The sequence below is a fragment of the Neoarius graeffei genome, chromosome 12 (assembly GCF_027579695.1).
Source record: "Neoarius graeffei isolate fNeoGra1 chromosome 12, fNeoGra1.pri, whole genome shotgun sequence".
Taxonomy (NCBI): domain Eukaryota; kingdom Metazoa; phylum Chordata; class Actinopteri; order Siluriformes; family Ariidae; genus Neoarius; species Neoarius graeffei.
In genome coordinates, this window is record NC_083580.1 from 20118915 (window position 1) to 20130978 (window position 12064).

At 42.4% G+C, this 12064-nt stretch overlaps 1 protein-coding gene across 2 annotated transcripts in view; it reads left to right on the plus strand.

Annotated features, from left to right (window-relative positions):
• The window catches only part of st6galnac6 (ST6 (alpha-N-acetyl-neuraminyl-2,3-beta-galactosyl-1,3)-N-acetylgalactosaminide alpha-2,6-sialyltransferase 6), a 53815-nt gene that overhangs the window by 16833 nt on the left and 24918 nt on the right, over window positions 1-12064 (plus strand). The window lies entirely within an intron of this gene.

Genomic DNA, 12064 nt, shown 5'->3' on the forward strand with positions numbered 1-12064 from the left:
CTGGACACTCTTAAATGAAGTAATTATTTCATCCCTAATGTTACCACTTATAATGGAGAAGGTCGGACCTTATGTACACTGAGCCCCCCACTGAACAATGTGCACTTTTCTGTGACCACCACATGGATTCTGAGAGAATAGTTTACACAGCGGAGCTGATTTAATTTGTAGCTCTCTCCCTTGGAAATAAGGTGATTTTAGTTCCTTTTCCTCTTTTTTCTCTTCTTCTCCCCCACCTTTTCACCTTTTACAACAGAGAATGCTTAAAAATTGATCATTTTGCATTGTATTCAGTTTGATCTCACACGCTATAGTGCTTTTTCTTTTCCATGATGTTTACTTATAAATATAGCACTTACATTTTTAATTTAGCTTTAACAGTTCATATACCCTTGTATCCACCTTGTGTGTAGTTTGTATTTAAAGTACACCTTGCACAAATGTTGTGGTCAAAGCAGAATTCGGAAACCCGTCATTCTGGGGTGGGCGGCACGGTGGTGTAGTGGTTAGTGCTGTCGCCTCACAGCAAGAAGGTCTGGGTTCGAGCCCTGTGGCCGGCGAGGGCCTTTCTGTGTGGAGTTTGCATGTTCTCCCCGTGTCCGCGTGGGTTTCCTCTGGGTGCTCTGGTTTCCCCCAAAGACATGCAGGTTATGGCTTTGTATCTAATAATTGTAAGAGACTATAACTGTAACTGTAGTGGTTAGCACTGTCATCTCACAGCAAGAAGGTCTGGGTTCGAGCCCTGTGGCCGGCGAGGGCCTTTCTGTGTGGAGTTTGCATGTTCTCCCCGTGTCTGCGTGGGTTTCCCCCACAGTCCAAAGACATGCAGGTTAGGTTAACTGGTGACTCTAAATTGACCGTAGGTGTGAATGTGAGTGTGAATGGTTGTCTGTGTCTATGTGTCAGCCCTGTGATGACCTGGCGACTTGTCCAGGGTGTACCCCGCCTCTCGCCCGTAGTCAGCTGGGATAGGCTTCAGCTTGCCTGCGACCCTGTAGAACAGGATAAAGCGGCTAGAGGTAATGAGATGAGATGAGATCATTCTGGGGTGTTTCTCAGTGGTGTTCACCATTCAGCCTGGAGTATGGACACTGTTTCAGATGTCTTAGTTGTTACTGTGATCTAATTGTTAAATTAGGATTCGAACTATGCTTAGAATGCCCAGTGACTTCTTCTGGGGCAGTTTTTTCCTGTCGTTTGGGGACAGGATAGGGGAGGGTAAGCGCTGCTGTTCAAATTTTGTGGTTTAGTTTCTTTTTGTTACACGACCGGAGTCCAGGTTCACTCTTTTATATAATTGCTTGCACCCTGATTAATTCCCCCTCACCCAGTACCTGTTACTCAATTATTTTCCAGCTTTGTGGCTCTTATGTCTGGTTCACTTACTGTAAACTCACTACTTGGAATGTCCAGGGATTGGGCCATGTAATTAAAAGAAAGAAGATTTTAACATATTTGATAAAACAAAAATCTGATATAGCATTACTTCAGGAAACAAGGCTATCTGATACAGAACATCTGAAACTTAAGAGGGACTGGGTAGGCAAAGTTTACTTCTCCTCCCATTCACAGAACAAGAAAGGCATAGCCATCCTCATAAATAAGAACCTTCCTTTCATCTTGGAACATGAAGAACTAGATAGAACTCGACGCCAACAGCGTCGATGGGGATGCCTCCACCCGGTAGACTACACGCCTTATTAAGTTGTGATTTGGGGATGGACATTTGACCTCACAATAATCTTGACCTGGTGAAATTACTTGTATTAGCCTTGGAGATACTGTGTTCACAAGGTTTTCAGACAGACATTTGACCTCACAGTGACCTTGACCTTTGACCTTTTGATCTCAAAATCTAATCAGTTCATGTTTGTCCCAAAGCGCACAAATGGTGAATGTTTGGTGAAATTCCTTTCATTAGCCTTTGAGATATCGCGTTCACAAGGTTTCGGGACGGATGCACGCACAGATGGACGCACGCACGCATGGACGGACGCACGGACAACCCGAAAACATAATGCCTCCTGCACCTTACGGTGGCGGAGGCATAAAAAACAACAACAATTGTTTCCCCTAAAGAGATTATGGTCCTTTTTTTTTTTTTTGCCCTTACTACAGTAACACTTATTTTGTTGAGGCAGAACCTCTGAATATTTTTTGAAGAAGTGGTTGCAAACATAACACCTACTTTACTGATACAATAATATTCCAGTGCACCAACAACAACGTAAAAATTTTTTTTCTCAGAATTAATTGCAACAACAAGTAACACCCATTTTGCTGAAATAGTAGAAATTATTCAGAAATGAAGAATTAGATCTGAAATGCGTTCTCTGCTGATTATTTCAAACGTTTTTCTTTCTTCTGCTTTCCCGACACATTTTTGGCTTTGGGGCATTTGTGTAGTGATGTGATAAATTGATCGTCAGACATCTTCACTATATCAAAATTAAACTTCACAATATCAACAATTACATTTTTAAAAATCCATTTTTTAAAAGATGAGTTAAAGATTCATTTTTGTTGTTCAAGGTTTCAGAGATTGTGATGTTTTTGTTCTGTGGAGTTAAAGGCAAGTTTTTACTGTTACTGTTTGTTTTATTGGTAAGAGCTTTATAGGCCGTGATGGAGAGCCATTATAGAAAGATAGAACTCGACGCCAACGGTGTCGATGGGGATGCCTCCGCCCGGTAGACTACACGCCTTATTAAGTTGTGATCTGGGGATGGACATTTGACCTCACAGTAATCTTGACCTGGTGAAATTACTTGTATTAGCCTTGGAGATATTGTATTCACAAGGTTTTCGGACAAACATTTGACCTCACAGTGACCTTGACCTTAGACCTTTTGATCTCAAAATCTAATCAGTTTATCTTTGTCCCCAAATGCACAAATGGTGAAAGTTTGGTGAAATTCCTTTCATCTGCCTTGGAGATATTGTGTTCACAAGGTTTTTGGACAGACATTTGACCTCACAGTGACCTTGACCTTAGACCTCATCTCATCTCATTATCTCTAGCCGCTTTATCCTTCTACAGGGTCGCAGGCAAGCTGGAGCCTATCCCAGCTGACTATGGGCGAAAGGCGGGGTACACCCTGGACAAGTCGCCAGGTCATCACAGGGCTGACACATAGACACAGACAACCATTCACACTCACATTCACACCTACAGTCAATTTAGAGTCACCAGTTAACCTAACCTGCATGTCTTTGGACTGTGGGGGAAACTGGAGCACCCGGAGGAAACCCACGCGGACACGGGGAGAACATGCAAACTCCGCACAGAAAGGCCCTCGCCGGCCCCAGGGCTCGAACCCAGGACCTTCTTGCTGTGAGGCGACAGCGCTAACCACTACACCACCGTGCCGCCCGACCTTAGACCTTTTGATCTCAAAATCTAATCAGTTCATGTTTGTCCCAAAGTGCACAAATGGCGAAAGTTTGGTGAAATTCCTTTCATTAGCCTTTGAGATATCGCGTTCAGAAGGTTTCGGGACAGACAGACGGACGCACGCACGCACGGACAGATGGACAACCCGAAAACATAATGCCTCCTGCACCTTACGGTGGCGGAGGCATAAAAAGATTTAGAAGGGAGATTTATTTTGATTAGGGGTTTGATTCTTTAACAACATATAACTATTCTCAATATTTATGCCCCAAATAATGATTCACCCCAGTTTATGTCACAAATGATTTTGATGTTTAACCATAATTTCAATGGCCTGGGCTTCTTAGCTGGCGGTTTTAATTGTATAATGAACGCTTCTCTGGATAAATCCTCCTCTGCAAACATGTCTAACCCAAGGTCGTTTGCTGTCCTTAAAAATTTATGCACAGATACCGGATTAATAGATATATGGTGACACTTAAATCCTAAAGTAAGGGACTACAGATTTTATTCACATCCTCACAATTCGTATTCTAGACTGGACTATTTTTTTATTCCCAAAAACTTTTTACATTTGGTTCAGACCTGTTGTATAGACCCTATTGTTTTATCAGACCATGCTCCGGTACATCTGTACATCAACCCAGTATTTAACATTCCTAAAACTCCTATTTGGAGATTCAACACGTCATTTTTGAATAGCGACTTTTTTTGCACCTTTGTCCGGAACAACCTATTACAATTCTGGCTTGATAATAAAAGCTTTCCGGTGTCCCCTGCTACAATCTGGGATGCAGCTAAAGCCACTTTGCGTGGACACCTTATTTCCTATAGTGCTCATCAGAAAAAAGCCTTAGAGGAAAACTGAAAAAAACTTGAAAAAGAAGTGACTAGGTTGGAGCAAATACATAAACAGTCACCCTGTGACTGGCATTCCTCCTCTGGCATTCACGCCAGAGGAGGTCTGGGCCGCGATCCAATCTATGCCAAATGGGAAGTTTCCAGGCCCAAGCAAACTTAAAGACACTAGTGGCTGCTAAGACCGAACTCAATATGGATCATACTTGCCATGTCCAGAAACTATTACTTTACACTAAACAGAAATATTATGAATTTGGTAATAAGTCCAGTCACCTGCTTGCCCACCAATTAAAAAATCAAAATAATGATCGCTCAATTAATACAACCCCGATTCCAAAAAAGTTGGGACAAAGTACAAATTGTAAATAAAAATGGAATGCAATAATTTACAAATCTCAAAAACTGATATTGTATTCACAATAGAACATAGACAACATATCAAATGTCAAAAGTGAGACATTTTGAAATTTCATGCCAAATATTGGCTCATTTGAAATTTCATGACAGCAACACATCTCAAAAAAGTTGGGACAGGGGCAATAAGAGGCTGGAAAAGTTAAAGGTACAAAAAAGGAACAGCTGGAGGACCAAATTGCAACTCATTAGGTCAATTGGCAATAGGTCATTAACATGACTGGGTATAAAAAGAGCATCTTGGAGTGGCAGCGGCTCTCAGAAGTAAAGATGGGAAGAGGATCACCAATTCCCCTAATTCTGCACTGACAAATAGTGGAGCAATATCAGAAAGGAGTTTGACAGTGTAAAATTGCAAAAGTTCTTTATGGAAATCAGGGACGCCGTGTCATTCGGACTAAAGAGGAGAAGGACGACCCAAGTTGTTATCAGCGCTCAGTTCAGAAGCCTGCATCTCTGATGGTATGGGGTTGCATTAGTGCGTGTGGCATGGGCAGCTTACACATCTGGAAAGACACCATCAATGCTGAAAGGTATATCCAGGTTCTAGAGCAACATATGCTCCCATCCAGACGACGTCTCTTTCAGGGAAGACCTTGCATTTTCCAACATGACAATGCCAAACCACATACTGCATCAATTACAGCATCATGGCTGCGTAGAAGAAGGGTCCGGGTACTGAACTGGCCAGCCTGCAGTCCAGATCTTTCACCCATAGAAAACATTTGGCGCATCATAAAACGGAAGATACGACAAAAAAGACCTAAGACAGTTGAGCAACTAGAATCCTACGTTAGACAATAATGGGTTAACATTCCAATCCCTAAACTTGAGCAACTTGTCTCCTCAGTCCCCAGACGTTTACAGACTGTTGTAAAGAGAAAAGGGGATGTCTCACAGTGGGAAACATGGCCTTGTCCCAACTTTTTTGAGATGTGTTGTTGTCATGAAATTTAAAATCACCTAATTTTTCTCTTTAAATGATACATTTTCTCAGTTTAAACATTTGATATGTCATCTATGTTCTATTCTGAATAAAATATGGAATTTTGAAACTTCCACATCATTGCATTCCATTTTTATTTACAATTTGTACTTTGTCCCAACTTTTTTGGAATTGGGGTTGTATGATAACACAAAATGGGGATGTCACATGTGATCCAGTGATCGTCAATAGCACATTCTGGGATTTCTATAAATCCCTGTATAGTCCAGAGAAGGCTGACGCCACCGCTATCACTTCATATTTGAACAATATTCCTTTGCCTGGGGCGGCACGGTGGTGTAGTGGTTAGCGCTGTCGCCTCACAGCAAGAAGGTCCTGGGTTCGAGCCCCGGGGCCGGCGAGGGCCTTTCTGTGTGGAGTTTGCATGTTCTCCCCGTGTCCGCGTGGGTTTCCTCCGGGTGCTCCGGTTTCCCCCACAGTCCAAAGACATGCAGGTTAGGTTAACTGGTGACTCTAAATTGACCGTAGGCGTGAATGTGAGTGTGAATGGTTGTCTGTGTCTATGTGTCAGCCCTGTGATGACCTGGCGACTTGTCCAGGGTGTACCCCGCCTTTCGCCCGTAGTTAGCTGGGATAGGCTCCAGCTTGCCTGCGACCCTGTAGAAGGATAAAGCGGCTTGAGATAATGAGATGAGATGAGATTCCTTTGCCTACCACTGCGGAAGAGGATCGCTCCAGGTTAGACGCTGCATTCACGCCAGAGGAGGTCTGGGCCGCGATCCAATCTATGCCAAATGGGAAGTTTCCAGACCCAGATGGGTTTCCACTGGAATTTTTTAAGAAATTCTGGACAGAGATCCATCCCATTTTTATGTCTGCCATCAATGGTATTTTAAGAGACGGCATCCCCCCCTCCTGGAGTTACGCTTCTATTAGTCTGCTTTTAAAAAAATATAAAAACCCTTTGGATTGTTCATCATTTAGGCCTATTAGTTTCCTAAATGTGGACTACAAAATTGTTGCAAAGGTACTGGCTCGGAGATTAGAAAACATCCTTCTGAAAATAATAAACCCAGATCAGACAGGGTTTGTAAAATCAAGATATGGCACAGACAATGTACGCCGTGCTCTTAATGTCGTTCAGTATCTTAATACTCATAAAAACCCGGCGCTGATAGTCTCCCTTGATGCCGAAAAGGCCTTGAACCGAGTGGAATGGTCTTTTTTGTTTCTGGGATTAGAAAAATTCGGTCTGGGCTCTAACTTCATTAATATGATTAAAACTTTCTATTCAGACCCAATAGCCACAATTAATACTAACGGCCTGCTGTCTGATGGCTTCCAGGTGTGCAGGGGCTACAGACAGGGGTGTCCCCTGTCACCTTTATTATTTATATTGTTTATTGAACCTTTAGCCGAGGTCATCAGAATTAACTGTGATATACCTGGAGTTAGGGTAGGTGATGAAAACCACATTATTTCCTTATTTGCAGATGAAGTCCTTTTATATTTGAATAAACCCGAGAAATCTATTCCGGCAGTTTTGAAATCTATAGCCATATTCATTACCTTATTGGGTTATAAGATCAACCTAGGGAAGTCGGTCGCTACGCCCTTTAATATTCCCCAGGATATGTCAATTCAATCTCCTTTTCAAGTGTCTAAGAGGGGTTTCAAATACAACCCCGATTCCAGAAAAGTTGGGACAAAGTACAAATTGTAAATAAAAACGGAATGCAATGATGTGGAAGTTTCAAAATTCCATATTTTATTCAGAATAGAACATAGATGACATATCAAATGTTTAAACTGAGAAAATGTATCATTTAAAGAGAAAAATTAGGTGATTTTAAATTTCATGACAACAACACATCTCAAAAAAGTTGGGACAAGGCCATGTTTCCCACTGTGAGACATCCCCTTTTCTCTTTACAACAGTCTGTAAACGTCTGGGGACTGAGGAGACAAGTTGCTCAAGTTTAGGGATAGGAATGTTAACCCATTCTTGTCTAATTGTCTAGTTGCTCAACTGTCTTAGGTCTTTTTTGTCGTATCTTCTGTTTTATGATGCGCCAAATGTTTTCTGTGGGTGAAAGATCTGGACTGCAGGCTGGCCAGTTCAGTACCCGGACCCTTCTTCTACGCAGCCATGATGCTGTAATTGATGCAGTATGTGGTTTGGCATTGTCATGTTGGAAAATGCAAGGTCTTCCCTGAAAGAGACGTCGTCTGGATGGGAGCATATGTTGCTCTAGAACCTGGATATACCTTTCAGCATTGATGGTGTCTTTCCATATGTGTAAGCTGCCCATGCCACATGCACTAATGCAACTCCATACCATCAGAGATGCAGGCTTCTGAACTGAGCACTGATAACAACTTGGGTTGTCCTTCTCCTCTTTAGTCCGAATGACACGGCGTCCCTGATCTCCATAAAGAACTTCAAATTTTGATTCGTCTGACCACAGAACAGTTTTCCACTTTGCCACAGTCCATTTTAAATGAGCCTTGGTCCAGAGAAGACGTCTGCGCTTCTGGATCATGTTTAGATACGGCTTCTTCTTTGAACTATAGAGTTTTAGCTGGCAACGGCGGATGGCACGGTGAATTGTGTTCACAGATAATGTTCTCTGGAAATATTCCTGAGCCCATTTTGTGATTTCCAATACAGAAGCATGCCTGTATGTGATGCAGTGACGTCTAAGGGCCTGAAGATCACGGGCACCCAGTATGGTTTTCCGGCCTTGACCCTTACACACAGAGATTCTTCCAGATTCTCTGAATCTTTTGATGATATTATGCACTGTAGATGATGATATGTTCAAACTCTTTGCAATTTTACACTGTCGAACTCCTTTCTGATATTGCTCCACTATTTGTCGGTGCAGAATTAGGGGGATTGGTGATCCTCTTCCCATCTTTACTTCTGAGAGCCGCTGCCACTCCAAGGCCAAGTTTACATTAGACCGTATCTGTCTCGTTTTCTTCGCGGATGCACTGTCCGTTTACATTAAAACGCCTGGAAACGCTGGGAAACGGGAATCCGCCAGGGTCCACGTATTCAATCCAGATCGTGTCTGGTCCGGTGCTGTGTAAACATTGAGAATACGCGGATACGCTGTGCTGAGCTCTAGCTGGCGTCGTCATTGGACAACGTCACTGTGACATCCACCTTCCTGATTCGCTGGCGTTGGTCATGTGACGCGACTGCTGAAAAACGCCGCGGACTTCCGCCTTGTATCACCTTTCATTAAAGAGTATAAAAGTATGAAAATACTGCAAATACTGATGCAAATACTGCCCATTGTGTAGTTATGATTGTCTTTAGGCTTGACATCCTTCCACTTGCAAGTGCTAAGTGACGCGCATGCCCGACATGCACTGGGATCACACACACAGAGGCTCAGTCCCGAATCACTGCTCGTGCGCTTCACTCGCGCGCTCTGTGAGCTGCTCAGGGCCGGAGTGCGCACCCTCCAGAGGGCACTTGCTGTTCAGGGCGGAGTGATTTGGAGCGCAGGATGCCTGCAGAGCCGAGCGTATCCGTGTATTGGCGTTGCTGTGTGCACGCGAATCGTGTATTGGCGTTGCTGTGTGCACGCTAATCGTTTTAAAAACGTTAATCTGATGATCTGCTGATACGGTCTAATGTAAACCCCACCCAAGATGCTCTTTTTATACCCAGTCATGTTAATGACCTATTGCCAATTGACCTAATGAGTTGCAATTTGGTCCTCCAGCTGTTCCTTTTTTGTACCTTTAACTTTTCCAGCCTCTTATTGCTCCTGTCCCAACTTTTTTGAGATGTGTTGCTGTCATGAAATTTCAAATGAGCCAATATTTGGCATGAAATTTCAAAATGTCTCACTTTCGACAGTTGATATGTTGTCTATGTTCTATTGTGAATACAATATCAGTTTTTGAGATTTGTAAATTATTGCATTCCGTTTTTATTTACAATTTGTACTTTGTCCCAACTTTTTTGGAATCGGGGTTGTATTTAGGTATCTCTGTCACTCCTGACTTAAATAATCTGTTTGAAACTAATTACTCACCCCTAATTCAAAAGGTTAAGAATGATCTGACAAAATGGGCTTCCTTACCAACTTCTCTTCTTGGGAAAATCAACACTATAAAAATGAACATTCTTCCTTGGTTGAACAATGTATTTCAAAATCTCCCGTTCTATTTGACCCTTGCCTTCTTTAAGTCACTGAACTCTCTTATCTCTCGCTATATTTGGAATAACAAACACCAAAGAGTTAAGTTCTCTATACTTACTAAGCCAAAGGATCTGGGAGGCTTATCCCTGCCCAATCTACAACTATATTATTGGTCAGCACAACTTAAAACGATGTCAAATTGGTTTATGAACAGGAAAGATTCCTTATGGTTGGGTCTTGAATCCCTATCTTGTTATCCCAGAAGGCTTAACTCTCTTCCTTTTATCAAGAATATAGATCAGTTAAATCATCTCAAGAATAACATAATTGTCTATAACACATTACTGGTTTGGCGAGATGTGAAGAAATACCTAATTATTCCCCCTGCCATCTCTCTCCGTTCTCCCCTGGCTCTGAATCCAGATTTACCAGCACAGATTAGGAGTATTGGTTTGATGGAGTGGACATCGAAGGGCCTGTCAAACTTTACAGACCTGTTGGTCTCTGACTCTGTTAAGTAATTTGAGCAAATCAGGGCTGGTTTTAATATCCCCCACACGGATTTTTACAAGTATCTCCAAATTCATCATTTTATAGGGTCTCTCTTGAGGACAGGCGGGATCCGCATGAGACTGTCAGAGCTGGAAAATACTATAGTTTTGGCCAAATCTCCCAAGGCACTGATTTCCAAGATTTATACTTCATTACTTTATTCTGATTGTTCAGGCTACGACTCTCTGAGGCTGTTGTGGGAGCGTGATCTGGAGGTGACGTTTAATCCTGTAGACTGGGACAAGATCTGCAGCGGGGGTTTTCCTAAATGTACTTCAATCTCTATACATGAACAGAACTTTAAATTTTTTCACCGAACTTATTACACACCTGTTCGCCTCCAGAGAATGTTCCCTGACACGTCTAACCTTTGTTATAAATGTAAAACATGCAAAGGTACATTTATTCACTTGTTTTGGTCATGTGACCACATCCAGACTTTCTGGAAGGGGGTTCACTCTGTAATCCAGGGGGTCACTGGTAAACAGTTTTTTCTGACTCCTTTTTTCTGTCTACTTGGCCATGCTCCAGATAATTTCTCGGACACGGACACCAAATGTCTGTTGATAATTCTTTTGCTTATTCCTCTCGAGAAGTTGACTCATGACCTTAATCATAAATCAGACAAGTTTTGGAGGATCTGGGAACCATTGCATTCCTTCTTACAGAAGCTTTAACTCACCATTTGTCCCTGGAAGATGAGGACTGTCTTCTTTTTCATTTATTTCATGTATGTGCTCTTTGTGTACCTGTCTCCTGTCGTCTTTCTATTTACTTACTTTATGTATACATAGATATATATAGCGCAGCGCTGTCTGATAGGTTAGGTTATGTTGGGGTGGGACTTTTTTGTTTTGTATGTTTTGTTGTTTGTTTTGTTTTTTCTAATGTTTGTGTTTATAAAAATTGAAAAACCAATAAAAAGAGTATAAAAAATCTCATCTCATTATCTCTAGCCGCTTTATCCTGTTCTACAGGGTCGCAGGCAAGCTGGAGCCTATCCCAGCTGACTACGGGCGAAAGGCAGGGTACACCCTGGACAAGTCACCAGGTCATCACAGGGCTGACACACAGACACAGACAACCATTCACACTCACATTCACACCTACGGTCAATTTAGAGTCACCAGTTAACCTAACCTGCATGTCTTTGGACTGTGGGGGAAACCGGAGCACCCGGAGGAAACCCACGCGGACACGGGGAGAACATGCAAACTCCGCACAGAAAGGCCCTCGCCGGCCACGGGGCTCGAACCCGGACCTTCTTGCTGTGAGGCGACAGCGCTAACCACTACACCACCGTGCCACCAGTATAAAAAATAAAATAAAAAAAAGAAGTGGCTCCAAGAGACGTTCCGGAGTTGTGTATATCTGTGATCCTCTTTCTCAGGTCTGCACTGAGCTCCTTGGACTTTCCCATTTTACTGTGTGTTGGTCAGTCCAATGAGTGCTGTAAACAAACCCTTTTTATGAAGGTACAGAGAAGCTACCAGCTGTAGTCAATCATGATCACTAACAGGAAGTTAAGAGACCTCAGTCTTGGCAAGATAAGAGACATTTTGGAAGTTTCAACACCTCTGAATTAATAATCTAAGTGAATGTATGTAAATCTTTGACCCTGTATGTATAATTTTGACCCTGTGTTTATTTCAGAAAACCCAAAGAAAATTAAAACTTTGTGTTTTTTTTAATTAAAGTTGTATGCTGTGCAATCATTCTGCCACAGAAAAAGAA